Here is a 22,975-nt window from a genome sequence, read left to right on the forward strand (position 1 = left end):
TAAACAGGCCTTGGGCACATTTTCTCTGGCTAAGCAGAGCATGCAAAAATCCAGCCTGTTCCTACACTGTGTAAGCAGAGCAAGAGCTCCAGGTTGGTAGAAAAGGAGGAGGAGAAAGGAAAGAAAGCCTAAAGACAGCATGCTAAGGAGATCTGGAAAGGTGCAGCAGTGAAAACAGTTTAGGTCAAATTACCATGCTGCATTTACTCTGTAGGTACAAGTAAAACAGTGATGGCATTTCCAAGGAAGGCCTCTTGACTAACAGAGCTTGGTGTTCTGATTCAACAACTCGCTGTTGAGCTGATCAGTGACAATCAGATGCATGTGATCCATGACCTTATGCTACATCCAGGCAAAGTTGGAATTTCAGAGGATTTTCCAGGATAAAGCTATGAGGTGTTATCTTATTTAACATATGCATTCACTCACTAGCTAATACGGGGAAGAGAATTTATTTTAACATATGTTGACTAGCTGAAGTGAATTGGCATTGCCACCAATACAGAATGACAGCACTCTGAAAGGCAACAAATTATATTCCTCTTAGCTACAGCATAAACTAGTACCCCAAAAGCAAGGCAACTGAGAACGATAACCAACCTGACACGAAGGTTGCACTTGTTTAAAACCTGTCTTAAGACTAACATTAATTCCTGCAGAGACAGTCTTATGTAAGCAGAAACTATCCTAAGAGTCATTCAGCGTTACAGTTACTGCTAACACAAGGCAAAACTTTCCATCTGCTTAATGAATGCAATGTTAAGACATGGATTTCAGCAGCTATGAATTAAAAGCTGAAATAGTTTCCCTTTTTCGCCTTTAACTCTAAAACCAGGAAGAGCAGTGATTCCAAAAACAAGCTCCTGATTTTGATGAACCAAATTATAGACTGAATATTCCATTTAAGAGTCTGGTTTAAAATAAAAAATAATAATAATAAAAAAAAAATTAAAAAATTAGAACCACTGTTATTTATGTGTATCACACATAAAGCAGTGTAATATAAAGGTGGTTAGCAGGATAACTTGCCTTTGTCAACCAGCAGAATGTGAATATCTATTTGCAACATGGAAATTAATAGATTATCCCAAAATATCTTTCAAATAGATCACAACTTAACTCTTTTTACATTGCTTTGTATAAACCAAAATAACTGTTACCATGTTCAAAGCAACTGATAAAGATCACAATACAACTAAAACGGGCTCCAGGGAGCTCTGATGGAGACACTGAAGTATCAGGGACAAACATGAAACAGGTTATGCAGTGTACTGTTTCAGTGGTAACCTTCTTCACCTACTCTGCACTCCAGCTCTTTCATGCTGTCTCCAGAACTGAAGGCATCCTCACATATCATCTGAGCTGATTCAGCTTTGATTAGCTGGGATTCAAATATCTTTTTACTGAGAAATACGTAAAATGGAATGAACCCACTGATGCAGTATCAAATCTGTCTCTTGGTTTGTTTTTGTTCTTGGACACAAGATAAATATTTTGTGAAGTATCACAAATTGTCAATATGAATGTTTCAAAGAAGCCAGAGTTCCACTTTTATTGTGATTTCTCTGCTAATTATTTAGAAGAACAGAATATCATACAGTACACAAAAGGACATTAGACAATTTGTCATCTTTGTTTTAGTCAGGCTAGCAAAAGGTCTTGAAAGGACCACATACAGTATAACCAGGAAATCCAGAGAGTAAGATAAGAGCACAAGAAAGGAACCGTTAGTTGTGACTTAAGAATAATATTAGCTTACTGTCCAAAGAGGCCACATGACTGCCACTGATTTAAACTCCATCACAATCACTTATAGTAAGTAATGGCACGTACAAATGTATGCAGGAGTCAGTCCTTACATTCAGCCACCTTGATGAGGAAGGAAGCCAGGCAGATAGCAGTGGTCAGGGCCAGCTAGGTACACTGCACTCAAGCTGGCTGGATGCGGAATGCGGCACAGCCGGCTGAGTCACCGCAGGCACGAACAGCCCTAGCGCCTGTGGTGTCCCCAGCCCCGCTCCCACCAGACGGCTTCCCTCTCATTCATTCACATGGTGTGGTCGGCTGGGAAGACATACAGTGGCAGCACACGCTGCTCTCCTGGTATCACTGCTCCTGCTGCCTGCAAACTCAGAGTAACACAGTCACAGCCACCACCTCCTCCATACACCAGCTCCTACCTAAAATACTGCCTTTCTAATGTCAGCTTTACGTCCCACTTATGATAGTTAATACTTGCTCTGATCCTTTGTGATAACATGTCATCAACGTCAAAACAGTAAAAAATACTGTTGTAATTAAAGGAACTGAATAAAAAGGGCTGAAGCCCTTCTTGGGGACATATTGCAAAAAGATGTAAAATAAAACTGAAAAATCAGTTTTCAAAGCTCACAAGGTTCTTATAAGCAGAGAATTTAATGTTTATCAGAGCAGAAGATCTGTGGGAGAAGACCATCTGACCCAGCTGTGGCAAGGAAGCTTTCTTCCACAGTGTGGTCCAAGGTGTATTAAAGGCCCACTTCTTCCAGTCTCACTGTTCATCATGCTAGATGAAGCCCATCTCTGTGATTAAAAAAGTGGAGAAGAACTTACCAAGACTGCAGCCAATAAAAGAAGAATTTCCTGAATGGTAGTAGTTAGTTTCTCAGCGTGCCAGAAGCACCCGTGCCAGCTTCCAAAAGATCATCAGAGGTTCACAACACAGGAGCAGAAACGGGAACTATGTCAAGGGTGGAAGCCCATCACACATGAGCTCCTAACGTTCAGTCTATTTTTTTTCTTTTACCCATATTCATAGCACCTACTAAACATAATATTTTTACTGGCTGACTGGTTCTATTTTCCACTGTGGTCAGGCTGAAAACAGCTGTTTAACATTCTTTGATGAGAAGAAGCTCTTCAATGAGCTTGCTTGTTCACTATTTCACAATTACATCTGCAAAAACACCATCTGAAATACTGCCATTCCAGGATGTAGCAAAGAATCTTTTTTCAGCCATGATCATTTCCATGACTCCAAACATCCAAGAAGAAAAAAAAAAAAAACCCACCACAAAACAATGGGATTAAGGGAGAGAGATAATGTTAAGTTGCAAGAAATGGGTAAAGAAAGTAAAAGAGGTAAGTAAAATCGGCTACACCAGTAACACCAAAGAAAATTCAGGAGGAAGAATAATAAGATACCCATGGCCAGGAAGATGGGGGGAGGTGAGAAAGGCATAAATTATGTTGACAGCTTGCAAAATAAAGACAAGTAAGGAGGTAAAGGAAGTCTTTAAATTGTATATAAACTATGTATACATAAAGAGAGGTAAGTATAGATAAACTCAGTATTGTTGATAAAATTACCACCACAAGAGGAAAACTGTAAGATTCAGAAAATGATGACACTTTAGCATTACTAGAAGCAAAACACAGCCTTTTATTTTCTTTGACAAATATGGTCAATTCTAGTGTATGTACTCCAGGACACCTGAAACTGATCAGAAATAATTGCATGCACACAGAAGATTGCAGTTCAGAAAGTAACGGTAAGGTGCAAGAACCCTTTCAGAGTTTAGCACTAACACTGCAAGTGATGGTTTCACTACAGGAAGCAAATTCAGCCCATCCATTGTTCTTGTTTCAATGCTTTAGGTGACGTTTTCATACTTACGGCTTCATCTGTCAATTACAGAAGCTTAATCAAGCTCAGCAGTCATGATATCTATCAGGCATATGTTTTATCAGTCCCTACACAGAAATGGATAGCAGGGGTAAAACAGATCATGACTTCTTGAAATGCTGGACCATATAATCTTTCAAGGTCCGCCCCAACCTACACTGTTCCATAATTCTATGATATTTTGGTCTTGGATGCAATTCTGATTGTTCTCAGTTCATAATGGTCCATAATGCAGAGCTGCACATCTGACATTGTATGCACACTGCACACAGGTGAGTGCTCAGTACTACTTACTATTCCAGTGTGGTACCTTAATGCCACTTAATAAAGGCATTGTTCTCTATACTCATTAATGCTCAAGAACTCGTAAGAGGCATCCTAGCGAACTGCTTCAGCGGAGGATAAAAAAACAAATGGATGGGCTTTGATCAGCTCTAGTATGTTTTAGCACAGATTTTTTAAAATTACCAATTTTTAAAATTACATCATCACTGCTCAGCTTCATGTTTGGATTTCAGCTGGCTGGATTTCACTGAATAAATCTGTATTTACAAAAAAAAAAAAAAAATTACCCGTATCAACCAATGAATGTTCATTATAGTCAAAGATGGAACAATATGCTTGCTTTGCAATAATCTGCTTGTTTTCTTTTCAAAGAAAATAATTTCCTAATAATTGCAAGGAAAAGGAAAAGGGTAAAACTGTTACTACAGTTAATGCAGTTATAATTCAATTTAGTCCTAGCCATTGGCACAATTGTTAATGCATTCTATCCCCTTATTCATAAAGCTACCACTGGAAATAATATCACAGTACATTATACATTCCCTGTAGCAATGCTCTTGGCTTCAGACCAAATTAAATTAGTTTACATTTCTTCATTGAGCTACAAATTGATTAGACACACCCCACTATTTTTATTTGTGATATAAACTTGTCTAACTTGTTTCTCAACTTTAAAGTAGTGATTTGTTAACCTTTGGTAGATGAAAGTTACTTTAGCATAGAATAACAGTTCTCACTCACTTGGTAGATGCCACCCAGTAAAGTAAATGCATTGTTTTTTCTAGTTTAGTATAAAGCACACTAAATGGCTATAAGAGGATGAAAAATGCAAGAAAGAGAAATAATATATTCAGCAAAACAGGTTAGTCATATGTGAAGACTTAAAAGGAATGTAAATACACCAGTGTGTTTCAGTACTGCACATGAAAAAGTCTTCCAGCTAAAAAAATAAAAACATTTTTGAATTTACATGGATGTGCTTACAAGATTTTCTGCATACTGATCTTGTTATTTATTCAGAACTAGTCTTTCAGAATAGCAGTCTAAGAATATATGAAAAGATTGCATATGACCACATTCCTCAGCTTTCACATTTTCTGCTACAGATTTGCGTTCAGTTCTTACACAGCACTCAAACAGCCAAGGTAAATTACGTATCTTTCATATTTATTTTTGCTCTTTAGCCTGATCTGTAAAATTTATATGGGTATTTCCCTTCTTTGCAGGGTTTATGAAAAGCCTCTGAAGCACATACCACACTTGTTCTTGCACTTCCAAAAATTCCTGTGAATAAATGTTTTTTAGTATTCTCAAGTCCAATTCAGCATAAGGCTCCAGTTTCCCAGGGATCCATAGCATGTATGCATGCACTAATATCTTGCCAGTAGCAGAATTTTACTAGAATTTATCACTGTGAAATTTTACTGTTTTTACAGAAAATACACTTAGCAAGACAAGAGTGTTTTACACCTTTCATTTGAACAGAAACCAACAGAAAGCACGAAGCCAATTTACAAATTGTGCCAATTTTGCTAGCAGTCAGGTGTTCTTCCCTCACTTTCTAGAGGTAGTTTGTTTAACACAGTTTAAAAATGCAAGTCTGAATGCTACATTTAATTTTCAAGAGTACTGTATTAATATTGGGAGGATCTGAATAACTCTAGGAACAACTTCTCCCTGAAAATGCAGAAGCAATAAATAAACTTTATAATTTGTCTAAAGTTCCTTCTGGTCTGTTGGATATTACCAAAAAAACCCCAGTAAAACTCAAAAGTGGAAAAATCTGTATTCCCAATCAGTAAGCAAAAAAAATAATCCTACATAATCCCCTGTCACTGCCCCAGGGATGAAAGAGTACAAAGTGACTCTTCTTTCTGTGAGAAAGAAATGTTTACTATTCTTTCAAAGACTGGAAATCTGGCATGGGAAAAAGACATATGTCAGAGGAAAATAAAAAGTAAAAATGGTAATAAATATTTAAATGCAAATAGGGGTTCTGGAAGTTTATCCCTGTGCATCTGAATCAGGTTTCAGGGCTCCCCTGTGCCCTTGGACATTTGTTGGACTGCTCTTGGTTTACAGCTTCTAAGCTCTGGATTGCTTTAATCTTTGTGATTGGATAGTGATGAACTGCAGAGCCCAGAATCACACAGCAACAGCTTTTTAGCCTTTCATCCCTCCAGTTCCTTTGCAAAATGCCTACTGCCACTGATCATGGCTTCTCTTAGCCCATTTGTTGAACAGGGAAGTAAATTCCACAGTCCCTCAGCCATAATTTAAAAAGTACTCAGCCAAATTAATGGAAGCCTATGTCTCATATCCCCAACTATGTTAACGAACTGCATTCCCCAGTTGTATCATAATTACCAATTTGGCCACAAGAAGCTTTAACTAGGACTCAGAATACATTTTCTATAAATACACAATTGTTCTACTCTATGAAATATCACATAGTATGCAAAATATCCAGAGAGAAACATAAAACCGAAGGACATGTTGGCATTATTGTCATTATTTTTTAATTTGATCGCCCAAGAAAATGAAGTTTGTGTTATAATGCTGTATGTACATGCCCACACAAGGGTGAACGGGTGAGAATTACCTGCATTTCTGAACATCTCCAAAAGCCTTTATGAGTCTTTAGTCTCTTCCGCATATTCAGTTTCAGCAAAATGTGTCATGGAGGGTGTGGTACTGACAATAAGAGTTCCTAAAGGTTTTGTGCAAACACATAGCTAGATAACACAGAGTCTCCATTATTAATCCTACTAGCAATTAACCATCCACCAGGGATGTGAGCTTTTATTCTTGATAGATAACCTACCACCTCAGAATGAAGTAAAGACAAATGAAAGTACTGCTTGCAGAATTACCAACTACTGTGAAGGAACCAAGGTCCTACAGTGGTGGGACCACAGAGCTATTTACATAAATGTAATACATGCAAGATACAGTGGATTATCCCGTTTGAAGAGAAAACATTTTGCAATCCCCAATGCTATGCCAAAATACTGTATTGAAATATAACTTTTTATTAAGCAAAGCATGGCCTGAATGGTGAGGCAGTCTGAGTATCAACTACAGTTGTTGCCTTAGGATAACAAGACAGCTGCGGAAGAGGAAGGCAATGCCACTAGAAATCTTTGCTAATGATCATATATTGTTTGCAAGGAGAGCAAAACTTAAGTTGTAAGTAGTCTAATGTCTCACACCAGCAACTAATACAGCTGCTTGCTGATTTGCCCTACAGAATGAGTCACTGACAAGATGCTGAGGGACAGATGGCATTGTGATGGCTGGCTCTTTCTTTTTTTTAAGGGGATGACTCTCTTACACCGTTACTACTACACTATTTACACAGTAACTGTAATCAATTTTACATGCACACACCTAATATATTAGAGGCCTTGCCAGAACATGAATATTTTTTAAGATGGTGAAGTCATTCTAACCCCCTTTCTGGTTTCTTATCAAAGCATCTGATTCTTGTTAATGTCCATTTCATTTCTGTAAACTAGCATCATTCCCTGAAAATCTTAAGCTTCAGCTAAAGAAAACCCAAACACCTGCAGCTGTAAATCATAGCAAGGCAGGAATTCAAGAGTTTATGCTACACAAGAATGCATGATGTTGGCCATTGCTAAAGCCAGAGACCTGTACCAGCATACCTCTGCCTACAGCAAGGTTGAAGCAAGTGTTCATAGTTGGTTTGACAGTGTTTTCTAGCTGGCTTCGTCCTATGCTGTCTTTGCACTTTCATTCAAATTACCCTTATATTACAGTTCTATTTTAATTCTTTCTCATAACAGGAAAAATGTAACACCGTATCATATCCAGATTCAGATTTGCCTATGGAATTATACCAGTTTTGAAACTAAATACTAATGTAAGAAAAAGATATGTTTTTTTAAGTCAGAACTTAAGAAGCAGCACAGGTTACTATCCCATATGTTCAGCTGTTTGTTTAATTACAAACAAAATACAATTTATTTTGGGAATTTACAGCTCTTTAAATAACAGTCCACTTTCTGCTTTTACAGTGCTGTAGTAGAAAAATAATAAATTTATTTAGCCGTTACAGCTCTATTCAGACAAAATGCTTGCAGACAGATTCCTCCAAGTGCTTATTACAGTACATGAATTCTAAGACCTCCAAATGTTCCTCTTTACAATGTATCAATTAAGACAGAGACTGGAAAATGAGCAAAGATGACTTCATATCAAATTTAATTTATGTCAAGAATTTATTTTGACAAATCCATTTTAAATGCCCCTACAACAAATCAAAATTTTTTGCAGGTTTATGTAATGTTCTTCCAAAAGGTAATAAGACATCAGAGAAATCAATGACTTCAAGTAAACAGAAATTTGCTACAGCATCATGCAAAATCCTTTGAGAAACCAAAACCGCATGTAAATCAATACCTATCACTCTGTATGTGTCCACTATCTCTAACTACTGGAAAGAAACCTTTCTTTAACCATTCATTAATGAAGTCTCAAAGTACTAACCCGTGTGTCCACGAAGTATGAATTTAAGCTAAATGGGATCAACGAGCCAAAAGAAATTTATGTGCCTTGCTCAAGTCTATGTGGTGATCACAGAGTAAATCCAGTTCAGAAGTTCCATTTCACTGCTGAGACACTGCTCTGTGCCGTACACTTAACACTGCCAACCTAAGTAGGTTTAAGTTAAAACTTACAGTTTTGAAATGTTCTTAAACTTCAATAACAAAAACTATTAGGCACAGAAAAGTCTGGGATAAAATACCACTAAATTATAGACAAGACAATTTGAAAAAAGTCATAATAGACCGGTTTAACTATCAGTTGTTCACAAAGCCTCTGATCAGCCTACAAAGCCCACCCATTAACCCACCTCCCAGCCCGGGTTCACTGTATTTAAGAGGAGTTCACCACTCCTTTCTTCCAACAGCACGCTCATTTCCTACATTATTTTTGGACTACAAAGTCTGAAGAAGAGAGCACGCAGTATAACAAAAACAATGAGATGTTTTCAAAGGGAGGAGGCAGGTCAGCTTTGCAGCCATCCAGCACTGTTGGACCTGAGTGCTCAGTGCCCTCCCCCTCATGTCTTGAGCCTGAACGGGACTCGGGCAGGAGCCAGTGCAGCACACACCAGGATCCACGTCTTCTTTTTGGATCTCCCCACACTTCACAACTTCACAGTCTGGATTCAAGAGTAAAATGTCTCTTCACTAATTCACTGGGTTGTTTTTTTTTAATTCACTGTTCGTTCAGCCTGATACGTGTCATTTCATTTGATCAAGCTGTTTATGCTTAAGTCCTTTTCCTGTATTTTTAAACTAAGCTCTTGACACTGAGTTTTCTGTTGCTGAACAAATGAAAACCGGTTTAAGTCCAAGGAATCTAACACCAACAATTGCCACAACTGCCAGCAAATGCTGCAGACTCATCCATAAACAAAACAGGGATGTTTTATCAAGCTGAAAGTAAACTGCCAGGTAATCTGCCCTTGTCTGGTATGTACTGCCTAAAGGCAGATCTCTGAAAACATTCACATCAAGCATCTGCAATTTCACTGAATAAATGTATCTTAAATAGTTTTAAATTAAATAGTCAAGTGTAGTTATTGAGACAAGAAACACTGTTTTCATGCTTTATGCCAGGATGTTCTAATACACAACAGTACATTAAGCAAATTCTATTATTGGATTAGCAGGACAAAAATGAAAAAAAAAAAGGGCAAAATTTCAGCTACTCAAAAATTGGGCATTAAGATCTCACTGAATTATATAACACTGTTCGTATAAAACTATTCAAAATAAACCACTGAAAAAACCTTGTTTAGCCTTGAAATCAGTTTCAGATGGAAACTATCTGTAAGTATGCTAGTGGAAGGTAAAATGACAACTGAGGCCTTATAAAAGCAGATTTTCAAGTACATCATTTGTACTTTCATATGGGACAGAAAAATATGTATTATGGAAATTTCAAGGGACAGAACTGGCAATTCAGATAGTGGTGGACTGGTGGTAAGAACAAAAACCTCAGTAAGCTGCTAAATACAGCACCTAATGCTCTGATTTACTAAGTGAAACCCTTGAAAATAGAGAGCTTCAGCTTGATGTGAGGGAGGAGGAACCAGCAGAGGCATGTAAAGAGGAGATTTAACAGGCCAGGAAGATGATCCTCACTTGTGATTCTGAATAGATTTCAGGAGAGTACACAGCGTGAGAAAGACGATTTAGTGGTGGACATGGCAGTCCCTCCCAGGTTAACAGTAGGACTTGATGATCTTAAGTCTTTTCTAACCTAAAATGATTCTATGAAAGAGTGTCAAGCCCTGTACAAGCACAGGCTACCGTGTACTTTATGTAGATGTAAAAGAAGCCACAAGAGCATCCAGCCACATAATGTGACCACTGTCATGGCCAAAGATGTTTTTATTATAGATTTCCAAATTTCAGGGCTATCAAGACTGGCAAGCATTTACTGTATCATATTTAACACACATATATAGACATTTATCTATTACAAACACATGTATACACACACTTATGTTAGAAACATACGCTGTCAAATGGTAAGTCTGTAAAGGACATAACAAATACCGGGGGGTGGGGGTGAGGGAATCATGTATGTGAATCTCAGACTAGGGACCATCCTCAAAAATATTAGAATGAGCTGCACTCAAATTACCAATTTTGTCATCCCTTCAGGGAAAAGTTATTTGAAAAGCAAAAATTAAACGCTACAGCAATTTAAGAGAAATATATTATCTGTATATGCATACCAGTAACCAGAAATAGAAACAAACGTTACACCTAAAGTTTTACAAATTAGTTGATAACAGCCTTTGTAACTCAAGTCACTTTTACTTCTGGTAGCACCTTGTACCTCAGAGGCAACATCTACGATCACTGCTGTATGCCTGAACAACAAAGAAATGTTCTCCACTTACCATTTCTTCTTTCAATTACATACTTTTATATCATTGTATCAACATGCTTTTATATCATCGTATCATGCCAATATAGGATTATTATGCTGCAGATCTCATGGTTTTGAGCAAGTCAGTCCTAGAACTGTGAATCTCATAAATGACCACAACTAATCACGCGCTCTCCTGTAAGCTACCACCCAAGAAGATAGCCACTAATGCGTGGCCCTCCTGGTGCTGAGTGACTACAAACACAGGAGTTAAAGGCTTGATGGGCCACAACTAGCAAATTGGGAGACTGGAAGAGACATCGTGTCAGCCATGGTAGTGAGAAGAAACAGCCCAAGCTTTGTGGAACAGAACACTTACCCAAAAATTGGGTTTTGTCACAAGCAACTATCTGCAGCATGTTCACTGACCTGTAACAGAAATATTATGTCCAATCTTTGTAAAGAAAAAGGGTGCCACTGCAGCAACCTATGATAAGCATCTTCTACCTTCTTTTTAACAGGAGCACTCCAGCAAGGCTCCAGACACCAGGTAGCTACTCACACAGAAGGAACCATCATATACATAAATCATTTCGTACTTTAGAAGCTGCCTTGCATATTTCAGTAAATCAAAGACTTCCCAGACTGATGAAAGCTAAGCTTGCGGTGGAAGATCATCCTCTCCGTGGTCGAGGAAGACAGATCTGATTCAGTCACGCATTGTGCCTGTCATGCTCTTACAAAACACCGGCACCATGCTCAAAGCAAGCACATGCAGGCTGCTAGGGAAATCAGCAGTACAACTGCCATGAGGATCATCCTAAGAACCACTTCTCTATACAGAGAACTACACACAGTGTCTCCATTCCAGAAGCTACAGGACTGAGGATCCTTCCGACTATGAGCAGCAGTATCCTTCACTTCAGATACCTGCTGCACGTAATGCACCACATTATCTTTATAAATAACAACTATATTTATAAATTGCATGTTTATTGATTTTTACTTCCCTTTATTATAGACTTTTAAACATCACTCTGGAGGCTTGACTTGCAGATTCTAGAGGGACCCTCATCCTAAATCAAAGGCTGCACAGGTTGGTGGTTTTGGTATATACAGTTACTCCCAATTCAGAGCATCTTGCATATGCACCCACTATGCTGGATTTGTCTGCATAGTCTAAAACTCTAAAGGGCCAGTCTGGCCCCAAACTGCATCCCACATGTGCCCCAGTGTCGTGAAAACAATTGACTTGTGTAAACGACCATAATTTTGATGTTTAGCATTGCTCTGTGGTACTTCAAAGCATATTTTCAGGTTGTTTCTCACAATTTCTAAGTACAAGAGTATATTTCAGATGGATGGTGTTAAAAAACATCTTTCAAGGAAAAGATGTTATTTATGTATTTAAACCTTCCTTTTAAGCTAACAAAAAGCTTTGATGAACAAACATATGTGTGTTTTGGGCAAAACCATAGGTTTTGAACACACAGCAGGCCAGTTTATACACTCATAAATACAGGTTACTACTACAGATGTGTATTTTTAAAAATAAAGGGCTAGCCTTCCCTGCAGTAGCATCTCCAGCTATTAACATCCCATAAACCTGCAGAAAGTGACATTTAGCTGTAATTGCAAAACTTCAAAGTATTGCATGTTTTTTGTGAGCTTTTGTGCAGAGATTTATTCAGCACCTTAAATGCCTGCAGAGAGAGATTCTATATGTAGGAAGATCTAAAATTCTTGCCATCCAGAAAAGATAATTCTACTGTCATAAAACGAGGAATGTAAGTTAATCTTGTGTATCGCTTTGTAACTGAAGTAATATTGACACTTCATCCATGAAAGCAGCCTCCTCCTCATCTACATTCTCTGAAGAAGAATTAGTATTTAGAAAGCTCACAATCTTAATTTTATACTTTTACAGTTGCCTTTAGAGGTGGTTCCAGCTATTTGTTCCAGCTCTACTTGCTGGAAAGGAAGGTGCCCAGACAATTTTCCTAAGGAAATTAGAATTGTGAAGTGAGGTCCATAACTTGGCTTAGTTTCCACAGACGTCTGAGCACTCTAGAGTCTATTATAAGAACAGGTATGTTAAGAAGCCCAATTTCTCGCAACATTCATCTTGAGCCAGAAATATATGTATATACATACACTGCAGAGCAAAAAGGAAAAGAAATCTTGATGAAGCCACTTTTACATCTCTTCAAACATGAGACAGCCTGAGGATCTCACCAATTTCGATTTTGCTTCTTGTGCACTAAAAGGCCAATCTCAGATCACCAGAAGAACCAGAGCATCTCAACTACATCCCCAAATGGACCTGCAGAAGTCAGTGGTCCATCTAAGGGTGCAACCATGCATGAGGTCCTGCTTTAAATACAGGAAACTTAATGGGACTTTTGGAGAGCAATGACACAGATGCAATCTTTCCCAGACATTTCCCATAGGAACAGGGAACGTGCTTCTGGCAGAACTTTTCTGCATGACTAGCAGGTCCATATTTCAAAGACATAATTCTGAACATTACTGAACAATTACAGTCTTGGGAAGCACAACTTTCCCCTCAAGAACATAAACAGCAGCTCTCTCATTCAACACATTGCTTCTGTCTTTCATGCAGTTCTCTCTCTGCTTTGTCTAGAAATGCAGCTATTCACCTTTTCCTTTTTTCAAAGGTCGTAAATATTCTTTATCTATCACGGCATAAAGAACGCAAAAGCAAACCCACTGTATTTTTCTGCCTTCTTTCAAACAGTCTATTTAGGTGTTCAGAATCCCAGCTACTGGTGATTTCAGGCTTCCAGTCCTGTGGCCATCAAAGAGATGTATAGAAGGCATACTGCTTTATACATATAGTGGTCAGTACTACCATGCAGTAACTATGTCATTTTTATGTCATTCTATGCTCCTGAGAGTAAAAGGTAGAAAAAAAAAAAACCCCAGAGTGAAAACAGCAGAGTTCCCTATCAGTATCCTTGAATACCTACTATCATTCTCTCTAACGAACAGCTGCTGTGTATGAACATTATATCTGCATCTTTTAACACTTAAAGAGTTTGTCATTCTATCTGCTGAATGGTCATTACTAATGCTCTTCATAAACCACTGTATGCCATTACAAGGTTCTGCTCTACTTCATAAACATTTCACTGACATAAGAAAAGCTTTATTGAAACTAATTCCTTTAAAAAAGATGGAAAATATACTTACAGGTTTCTTTACAGTTTCACTATTGAGATTCAAAGAATACCTCCTGGCTCTGCCATGGTATGCACAGCTAGGGTGAGGAATTGCTGTTAAAGGTGCTGTCTCTCTCTGCACAAAGAAATACGTTGTCTAAGGTCAGCAGCTGAACTGCATCTTCTCCTACGAAAGCACATATAGGTATGTTCACCTGCACATGCAGGTTCCTGACTGTGATTGTTTGTGACAAGTTATTGTAACTTACCCTTTCAGTACTAGAGAGCACACTAAGTCTGTACATATTTCTCACGCAGTACTTCAGATCAGGTCTTAATCTCTCCCTGCTGCTACCCAGTAGAAAACTTAGGTGATTCTTCTCTGATACAGTTTTTTAGAATAGGCAGGCATCTCATTTCTTCATAATGTTTAAGAATATAAACATCTCCTGAAACTGAACACAGAATAAAACCATCAAAAGGCATTCGTGTTTGCATCAACTGTAGCAAACACTCTTGTAAGAAAAGTTTGTTAGAAAATCACGTAAGGTGATGAAGCAGGTGCCATATTATGAGGACTGCCTCCTGCAAAAGTGTTGGTCTGTATTGACCGGAGAAAAACTTTTCTCCTAAAACACAGCATCATGCAATCCTGAACATCACTGGGTGTCAGGAGCTTAGCAGGAAGCTGTACAAGCCTGCAAATTCCTTAAATCTGTTCTCCTAGCTTTACAGGAGCTTGTCCAGATCCCCCTGATTCACTACCTACACAAAAACAGGCTGTCTTGAATCTACTGGTTTCGCAAGACTAAGAACAAGAGCTAACAAAAAATGCCGCAAGAGTCCTTCTCCACTGTTCCAATACTGACATCCCATACTTTCTTCCAAACATTTCAGCTGCGAAGTCTGGAGGCTGAGGGGAGAGATTCAGGTCCCTTGCCTGATGACCCTCTCAGAACTGGACGGGTTCCCCCAGTGCTGGCCATTCAGTCACACTGGATGGGAGTCTTCATTTTAACAAAGCATTTGTTCAAGCATCAAACCTCTGATATTTAAAACACTTTGTTTTACCATCACCCCCAAACTTGCTTTACCTGTCTAACAAGAATTTGAGGAATACCTCTCTCTCCCTGTATAACACACTTTTTCCTTAACCAGAGATATCAACCAATCCACATGTTAGTATCATTCCTTCTTTGCAGAACTCCCCATCTTACTTATGGTAAAAAGCAGTAGTCATACAGCAGTTACGTTAAGATCATGATCTCTGGCACATTATCAGCTTTTTTAGAGAAAATATTCAGTTAAGTGTGAATCTCATTAAATTCAACAAGGCCAAGTGCAAGGGCCTACACGTGGGTCAGGGCAATCCCAAACTTGAATACAGGCTAGACAATGACTGGATTCAGAGCAGCCCTGCAGAGAAGGACTTGGGGATACTGATGGATGAAAAACTGAATATGAGTCAGCAATGTATGCTCACAACTCAGAAAGCCAACCATATCCTGGGTTGCATCAAAACAAGCACGACCAGCAGGTAAAAGGAGGTGATTCTCCCCCTCTACTCAGCTCTCATGAGACCTCACCTGGGATACTGTCTCCAGCTCTGGAGTCCTCAGTACAAGAAACACATGGACCTGTTGAAGCGGGTCCAGAGGAGGGCCACAAGAATGATCAGGGGGCTGGAGCACCTCCTCTGTGAGGACAGGCTGAAAGAGTTGGGGTTGTTTAACCTAGAGGAGAGAAGGCTCCAGCGACACCTTATAGTGATCTTCCAGTACCTAAAGGGGGCCTACAGGAAAGATGGGGAAGGAGTCTTTATCAGGGAGTGTAGTGATAGGACAAGGGGTAATGGTTTTACACTGAAAGAGAGTAGATGTATGTTAGATACCCAGGAAAATAATCTTTACTGTGAGGGTGGTGAGGCGCTGGAACAGGTTTCCCAGAGAAGCTGTGGATGCCCCATCCCTGGAAGTGTTCAAGGCCAGGCTGGATGGGGCTTTGAGCAACCTGGTCTAGTGGAAGGTGTCCCTGCCGTGGCAAGGGGGAAGGGGGGGTGGGGGTGGGGGTGGGTTTGGAACTAGATGGTCTTTAATGTCCCTTCCAACCCAAACTATTCTATGGTTCTGTGATTCCATGGCAGGGTAACTGATTGGACCAAGCAGGCTTTCTGCTCCCCAAACATGACTCAATTAGGTCTACAGTGTAATAGTCTATGCCCTAAATATAATTCTCTACATAGTCGAAGTATATCCTCAATCCTTTATTTCCTTGAAGAAAACAGTAACATTGTATCACACCAAATTATCACTTTTAGGCAAAAATGAGCTAGTTCAGGACTGAAATCTGAAAATATAACTAGAAGTAATAATATCTAAGTAATCTTGTCCAACACTGAAAAAAAAAGGGTGCATATATAATGTATGAACTTAACAAAAAAGGTCCAATTAATTTCAGTAGATGCTGAATGATGATCTGGTAATTTGCCAGGGAACTGGTCCTCAAATATTTTCTTTTTCCATTTTCCAAAATGCTTTCTCACAAAAAAGCATGTTTTTTCTGTAGTTTGGCAACTGTAGCTAATATATAATAGCAAAGAGTTAACTAAACGTAAAAATCAAGTCTGATTTCAAAAAGGGAAAGTCATGGACTCAGTCCTGTAAGCACAGAGTATATAATGAATAATATACTAATCTCAATAAAGAGCTGACTATAGACACACAGAAGCAGAGCACAGAAAACTACAGCATTTCAGACTTGAGAAAGCAATCAATTGGATTCAAATGTACTACATGTGGAAAACTATACTTGAGAATAACCTTGAGATTTTTCATTTCAGTAAGAAGTACTGTAATATCATGAAGAAGTTAAAAAAGAGACAATGAGGCACATGAAAAGGCCTGTTGTGCAGATGCATAGCGATAAATGGCAATATCAAATAACTGTTAATGACTGGATTTCTCTATTAATCAGTGAATGCAATGAATACTTATATAGTCCATCTGAAAATAGGAAGATTTTGGTGGGTTTTTTTAAATAACAAGAAAACGTTGCAATGATAAATAGCATTGAGAACATGGATAATAATACAACAGAAAGAATGTATAATCATTGATCAGTAAGATCAGCTCCTTCTTAGTAGATTAAATAGGTTATTAAATGTAGTGAAAAAGAAAACTGCTGTATATAACTGATTAATAAACTGAACTTTAAGTAATTTTAATTAAGACATCCCAAGAAAACAGCTCAGACAACCTCACAACTGCATAAAACAGTTGTGAAAAGAAGCATATGATGAAACATTATTACAGAGCTTAAAAATTAACTAGCTGAAAAGTGTAATGACATGGTGTAGAAAGAAATTCTCCATTTGTACATTCAATTTTCCAGGGTGGTCCTTCCTAATCTCATCAAGCTAAAGAAAAGCCAGAGGTGATCATCATCAGATGCTGTCATGATTTCTATATATTTTGCTTGGAAATATCTAGCACAATTACAGTAGGCTTCCTCCAGTAAAATTTCTTCACAAATGTCACTGTATCTGACAGAGAAGTTACTTCAGCTGAAAAAGCAACAGAATAGTTATTTTTGCACTCTACGTTAAAAGAGTTGCTTAGTTTGCGGACAGGGAGCCCTGCCCCTAAGTGCACCCCTGGCAGAGGCCAGTCATGCTCCATTCATAACGTGTTAACCGCTCCTCAGAATGGTAACCCCGCCTTGCTTTCACATCCATCCCTCCATGTTATTAAAGCCTAACGCTGATTTTGAAAAGACTACTTTTTATTATATATTATGTTCTGTGTTCATAAAGTTATTTCATAAAAAAGCAAACCACATAACCCACAGAATGAGAATGAAAGCACTCCAAATGTTAAATCCCACAGAGACACAGACAATCTGATGCTGATTTTTACTCAAAACCTGTCTTCTTCAGTGAAGAGCTGAACACAAGCATCAGTGTTGTTTTCTTGCACGACAACAACTGCTCTGCATGTACCAAACCCTTATATTGCCACAAAAATGTTTTTCATTAAATAACTGACTAAAACAGTTGTGTGAGGAAGTGTTTGTGAATTCTGTTGCATCCAGGCACATACAGCTGTGATACCAACCAGAAATGGATACAGGCAGACAGCTGTGTGTGATGAAACCTAGAGCTGCAAGACAACTGTAGAGCTGATGATTTTCCCCTCCTTTTTCACTTGAAAAAATCTTATTAGCACAGATTAATTCTCAAAAGCTGATTATAATATATATAAAATTACAGGAGAGAGAGCAGAGAGTTCTTTTACAAGCCTAATTCTAATGGCTTTACTTCTATAGGGGTCACAAGCAAGCCAAAGAAAATCAATGTCCATTTGTGTTGCAGAAGCTGAAACATACAGTTCATTCTTCACAACTGTTAAAATAGTCAATCAAAATACTTTGCTATGTAGAGCGACTAGAAAAAGCTGTCTCACATAATTTTTCTGAATGAAGATATATTTAGAAACAGTAAAGCATTTCATAAAAAGAATTGCTGAAACAATCCTGTAATTAAGAATCAATGCTTTACAGTAAGGCAAATATTAACAACTATATTATCTATGAATATAACATTTTGAAAATATTTCCAAGGTCTTAGAATATACCTGTTGAAATCATTGACATTCTTTACACTAAACTAAATAAAAATAGCAAAACTGTCTTTACACTAAGAAAGTCAGACGGTAGGATTACTATCACTTGTCAGACTGTCATCTATACAGGACGATTTCAAATTCCCTTTAGTTTCTGACAGAAAGGTGGGGGGGGGGGGAAGAATGTCATCAATAGCACTCCCATTCTTACTTCTTTATGGATAGCCGTATTCTTTTAAATAAATATAATACAACAGGTGGAGGGAAAAATGTATTTTGTTTTATTCTAACTGCCTTTTCTCACAGTTAAATATAAATCAATATAAATAATTTGACAAAAGCAATACAAACTTTACTTAAAAAGTTACTTAACGTCTTCAACAAGAAATGCAGTACACTGTCCAGTATTTGAAAAAAAAAAACATTGAGGATGAACAAAAAATACAATAAACCCAAACTTTAGAGCAATGCCATGAATAAACTGTTCCTCCTCTGACAACGTTATCTCAGAGGCTCTAAGCAAGGAACACTTCAGAAGTGCTTGACACCATCAGCTTTAAAAGCACACGTTTGAACCAAAATCTCACCAGACCAGGGAAGGAACACCCAAATCTAACAGCAAGTAACAAATACTACATAGGAAAAAAATGAAAAATCCAACACTCTTGAGATGAGATCTAGATGATAATTCTTTGCAGAATAATCCATTGAGCCAACAATTGCACTCACGGCACCTCTGCAGCCATGAATTCTTTCACAGACTCAGTACCAGTGCCAGTATTAAAGCAGTGAAACATCAGTGCCTTTAGCTCAACCACATCTCACACAGGAATTTCAATGGCTGTTGAAAAGCACCCTGTGAGCAGCAGTGTGGGACTTTTGCTCTACTCCAGGGCTTGTTCCACTCCAGGAACATTCACTTCCACCCTCGGGGCAAGACTGTGTTCAGCCCTGTTCAGTTCCTGGCATCCATCCACATCTTACTATTAAAGTCATTCTGAATACCTGAGTGGCAGCACAAACCTTCTCCAGCAGTATCATCTGTCCATGTTTTGGCCTTGCATGAAAACCCCAACTCCATCTTTTAGAACAATTACACATATTTAACTCCAAGCTACTGTTACTCTCACATCAGTATCACAGTGAAGAACTTCTGTCCAAGACTACCCAAAATAAACTGGAGAAGAAGTAATTAAATTAATCTCATCCCAAGCACTCTTCTTGATGAGTTTCCCTCTACTCATTACTTTAATAAATTGAAGAGAACAAGTCCCCAGAAAGCAACCCAGCCCTTGGCCCCTGCACCACCAGACTCATCACACAACTGAGCGTTCCACCTCTTTTGGCCGACTCAAGCTAATTACTGAAGCTAAGGCCCAGAGTCCCAAACGACAGTGACAGCCACATTTGAAGTGCGCAGTTTTGTTTCCATATCACGTAGCTCAGCTTCTTCATAAGGAGTAGAAACATCACCTACTAACTCAGTCTCTCAAGATGGGCAATAATATCTGCCTTAGATAATTAAATATATCTGTGAATTTCACTGGCTGTCTCTCCACTGCATTTCCTGGTGTTGACCAGAGCTATATCTTTCAAGCGTGATCTGTTTTGTGGCGGGGTTTAGTGGTTTGGGGGGGGGTTGGTTGTTTGGTTTTTTTTTTTTCCTAACGAGTGCTTTCTCACCTTCCTGTGATCTGCAACATGAATGCAGAAAATTTAGGCTGGCCACAACAACAGTAAGCCTTTCTGGCTCTTCCACTTCTGGTAGGTAAAACTCAGGGCAAATACAGAAGGTCAACTGTGTAATCATGCTGAGCCAATGTCACAGCATATTGCCAGAGGTAAATGTTGATGCAGCAGACCCAAATTGAAATTCAACCCACCCACATTCAGTCCTATCCCCAGAAACCTGAACTGAAAGCACAGCCATGAGAAGAGCCAAGAAAGACTACACATTAAATCCACTTGACATTTCCTATCATTCACTGCAATTCCTTACCTTTTTAACAATGCATGAAAGCAGACCTAGCAATGACTAGCACTTAGAAATACTGACAGTATCACAGTTTTCCTAGTAGCTCAGGCACAAGGACCACTAAATTACAAGCATGAAGAAATGGTACTTACCTGAGCACTTGAGAGGGAAGAACTGAGGGCTGACTACAGGGTCTTGTTTGTTTCTTTGTTTGGTTGTCTTAATATCAGTTTAGGAAAACCCAACTCAATTGTGTTGGACTGACTAGAAAAACCATGATTAACTGCTGATATGTTTAATTTTGCTTACAGGTCTTTCTGTCAGTTCATTAAAGTTATGCCTGACAAGCCAAACAGCATGTCTGAGCAAACATGAAAAGAAAAGTAATCTCTGAGCTTGCCCTGAAGTTTCTGACTCAAGTCAAAATCTTCTCTATTAAAGAGATTTGCATAGTATTAAAATAAAAATGCATACTATAAAGTTGAATATACTGTACTTTGGAAATCTCCAATTCAAAAGATACAGGCAATCAGGGATACAGAACATTAAGAAGGATACCAGAGTAGCCTTACTGTATGACGGCCACTCCTGAATTTTTAAATTTAAGAACTACACACATTTTAAACTGAAATATAAATACACAGAAAGCCTTTCTGACAAGTACCAAGTAAAATATAAAGAAAATATATGAAGATAAAGGGTCTTGATTAATATCTTAAAAGTCATTGAGTCATTGTTTATAATTATATCCTTAAACACCTCAGGTCTTACCTCCCCCTTTCTTTTCAAGCTTCTAACAGGAGAAAGAGAAAAAAAAGTGTTTCCTCTTTTCTATCAGACCGCGTGAAAAATCGGTTCTTTGGCCACGTAACAGAGTGAAAACCTGGCTGTAAGTGAAAGTCTAGAGCACCATGTTCTTTAATTCAGTGATGGGGACCTTCATTAGATTATCTCATAGCTAGGGGACAAGACACTGCAAAAGCCAAATGATACATCATTAAATTATGTTTTCTTCCTCTCCAGGCAAAGAGCGAGTATAGCATTAGATTAGTTTGCAAGACTAAAAAGAAAGGGAAGAAAAGGGCTCTGTAACACGTATCAGAAGTGACAAAGCTAATACAATTTTTAAAACCCATTTATTTATATTATCAGGTATAAGCAGTTATTTATGCTAATTGTGGAACCTTGGATGTAATATATAGCCCAAAAGAATTCCCGATCAGTGCATGCTTCAGTGTTTTATGATCTCCGTTGCACATGCCTAGTGAAAGCCTGCCACTCTGCAACAGAGGAAGGAATTACTACAGTAAAACCACAGTCAGACTTTGCTAAAAACTGTCCTTTTTTGATATGACACAGAAGCAGCTGAGTGTTTTAAGTAATGGATAGGTTTGGGTCCCACAGTCTAGTAACAGTTATTCTAACTGTCTTTCACAGTATCTTCAGGGAGTCAGAAATATGAACCACAGGAACACTCCCCATAAACTGCACTGAAACAAATGACACTCCCCTCAGCCAGTTACCCACAGTGATCTCTATCCACCATTATGGGAAAGGCTAGGCTTACTTTATCTTTCTGCTATAAACTTGAGTTAGTTACATGTTCACCACACTGACATCCCAACATCTTTTGATCTTATTATGTCATTATTGCCCCTATGCAAAAATGTGTATTTCAGTGCATAAAAAATATCCCTTGCTACTGACAAATCAAAGTATATTAACCCGGGGAGCTGAGACCGCCACGCACACCCAAACACCCCTTTCGTGACAGATCTCTGTCATCAGAAAACGAAATATCCAAAACTCAATAAACATTTCACACACAGTGACACTTCTGCAGGAGCATATGCCTCCCAACACTGCAACTTCCAGCACCATTAGCAAGTTACTTCCCCAACTTATTTCCTACACACATACCATGCCCAGTGCCTCTGCTGAAACTACCACGTTCACTGGAACTGGCTGAGCTCTTAGTGAAATGTCAGAGCTTGGTTATAAATCTGTGTAAATGCTTTTATTCTGCGCTGCTTTCATGTTAGAACAGAATGCACATCAAGGTCACTGTAAAAGATTGTCGTTTTCAGGCTCATACAGAGCACACCAAGGAAATCAATAAAAGCAAACTTAATTAACTGTCTGAAGTTCTGTCTTCTCTCAAACCTGCCCAGAATTTACATCTCTATCCCCTGAGTTTCAGAGACGGGTGTTTCATAGATATGGGAAGGCTTCTTGGCTAACACGCTATCAGCACTGAAAGGTGAACTGGAGAATTCATTCTTTGCGGTGTGACAGGTCTGATCCGAGCTCTCTGAGTTTTTAGCAAGAGATTACA

At 38.5% G+C, this 22,975-nt stretch overlaps 1 protein-coding gene across 1 annotated transcript in view; it reads right to left on the reverse strand.

Moving 5' to 3' along the window:
* Window positions 1-22,975, reverse strand: part of SNTG1 (syntrophin gamma 1) — a 358,445-nt gene that overhangs the window by 334,293 nt on the left and 1,177 nt on the right. The gene's annotated exons all lie outside the window — the stretch shown is intronic.

Source organism: Falco rusticolus, chromosome 3 (assembly GCF_015220075.1).
Source record: "Falco rusticolus isolate bFalRus1 chromosome 3, bFalRus1.pri, whole genome shotgun sequence".
In the NCBI taxonomy this organism is placed as follows: Eukaryota; Metazoa; Chordata; class Aves; order Falconiformes; family Falconidae; genus Falco; species Falco rusticolus.